Raw genomic sequence first — 2,500 nt, 5'->3', positions numbered from 1 at the left:
TTATAAACACCTAATTCACAAATAAATCAATAAATAAATAAGGGAAAATAGGACTATCATCATATCTGAAGGCAACACAATAATAACTTAAAATGGTTAAATTTCAGAAACTTATGATTTCAGATGAAAAGAAGAACAAATTAGAAAAAAACATGATCATAAATCAATAGGGAGAATCAGAACCAATTGTCCTGCCATATTCTCCATTAAAAAATCTTCTGCCTTCCCTCTTCAGAAAAGTACCACAGTAAGGGGCTTAGAGAACTCCAAATGGAAACTACTAAAAAGGCAATTTTGATGGTTTAGCAGAGAAATCACCCTAATATGAGAACTCAAAATGGTAATTATTCAAGTTATTCCTTCCTGTGCAAAATTTAGTCTATATGTATCTTAGCAATTTAAATGAGCATTTTGCAACAAAGACCAAATATCAATCATCTCTTGAGAGTTTCTACTGTGTGCTAACATCAAATCTACACAGGAACAAATATTGTTCCTGTTTTTCTCTTCTATATCAAATGTTCTGAAGTCTTTGTGCTTCTCTGGAATGAGGCTGAATTTCTGAAGGCACATTCCAGGATAAATGCCATCAGTAGAGTGGAAGTGGACCTGATCAGTTATATTGCACAGCCTCAGGGCCAGGTGGCCAGAGTAGAGGAATCCTGAAGAGTCAGGAGATCACAACAGCATCCATGTCCCAGCTGCTCAGCCCAGTGACCATCAGATCCCATGATCCATGCAATGCACCCAGGATGCATAGCTGGGCAGTTTTCACATAAGGGGGATAAATGCTAGAGTAAACATCTTCTGGGATGTAGTTCTTAGGCTTCTTATCCTGATGTGGCCCAGAGTTGTGGATCACATCACCTATAAACAAATCTTTGGCTTTGTTCTTGGATAAGCTATTCAAGTAATTCAGGATGTGATGGGTCTTCACAAAAACATCATCATCACCCTTGGAAACAAACTCAGCATTTGGGCAACAAGTGCACACCTACCTGAGAAACATCACTTCTTTGAGAGATAAGCTGAAGAAAGAGCCTCTGTATTTCCACAGAAGAACATCTTGGTGCTTCTCACTCTCAAATTTCAGCATGTCTGACAGGTTGGGTTGGCTGTCCCCTGCCACTAGAGGGGGGAGAGGGAGAGGTGTCTGGCCCAGCAAGAAGACTCACACCACTGTTTGGTTCCCTACACTGGATTCTCTGCCCCAAGTCTTCCAAATGGCTTGCCTCTTAGCAAAACATGGGGTGAGTGATTTCATTTCCAGCAATAAGAAAGGTTTCTTTGCACACTTTTCTGGTTTATCTATAAGCAGTGAATAATTTTGACATTTCAAACAGAGGAAAAAGTCTTTAAATCTACCCAGCAAAGTGCTAAACCTGTAACTACTGAAGTGACCCTCAAGTCAGGTTCACAATAATTCAAATGGCTTATGTTGGAAAACCCATACATTTCCCTCATCTGGTTGACCAATATGCTCAAAATGGGATTATACTGCTTGTTAAGCTTTTCTTGTTCCCTGTTCCAATATGCCACAGGAGGATCAGTTACCTTCCAGAACTTTTCTTTGGGTATCACTACTTCCCCCTTTTCCTTGAGTACTGCTTTTGGAGACTTCTGCAATAAATGTAGACATTTACCATCATCAGGATACCTAACAACTTTATTCTTTGGCATCCAACATTCATTTCCCATGTCTTGTCTGTGAGCAGTTCCAGCTCAGCAGGGCAGAGACAGGAGATCACAGCCACATCCATGTCCTAGCTGCTCAGCCCAGCCACTTCCAGCACCCATGATCCATGAGCTGCACCCAGGAGGCATGGCCAGGTGGTTTCCCTGGTGATGACTGCTCCAGCTCAGCTAGCCTCCCACACTTGCCACCACGCACACTGTGCCTGGTGCCACCTATCAGACTTTTATTGACAAACATGTTGAATGACAGGAATTTGGTGTGTGAAAAATAAAAGAGGTGTCTAACATGGAACACAGCATTAAAAAGCAGATCTATCCATGCATATCAGGAAGGGTTAGGGAAGGACGTGCCATAGAAGAGCATAGAAATGAAGAATATCAGTAAGTGTAACTAAAAGGGTAAAAGAGAGACAAATTAAAATATGACATATAGAAGCCAAAGAATATGAAAATAAGAATAAAAGTAAAAGTAGAAAAGAACACTGAAAACTTCCCATACCCCCATCCCCTCCTATTATACATTTACTTCTCTCCCCATTTTTCTACCCATCTGTCCATACACTGGATAAAGGGAGTGTGTGTCACAATGTTTTCCCAATCACATGGTCACACTTCATAAGCTATATGGTTATAAAATTGTCATCAAGAATCAAGGCTACTGGATTGCAGTTTAACAGCTTCAGATATTTCCTTCTATCTACCCTAATATACTAAAAACCAAAATGGGATATCTATATAATACAAAAGAATAACCTTCAAAAAGACCTGTGGACTCCATTTGAAATTTCTCAGCCACTGAGACTTT

At 40.1% G+C, this 2,500-nt stretch overlaps 1 pseudogene; it reads right to left on the bottom strand.

The window, feature by feature from the left end:
• Positions 1–390: 390 nt before the first annotated feature.
• Positions 391–1,691, bottom strand: LOC119511220 (annotated as a pseudogene).
• Positions 1,692–2,500: the final 809 nt, after the last annotated feature.

This window comes from Choloepus didactylus, chromosome 16 (genome assembly GCF_015220235.1).
Source record: "Choloepus didactylus isolate mChoDid1 chromosome 16, mChoDid1.pri, whole genome shotgun sequence".
NCBI lineage: Eukaryota > Metazoa > Chordata > Mammalia > Pilosa > Megalonychidae > Choloepus > Choloepus didactylus.
This window is presented reverse-complemented; position numbering and strand designations above follow the sequence as displayed.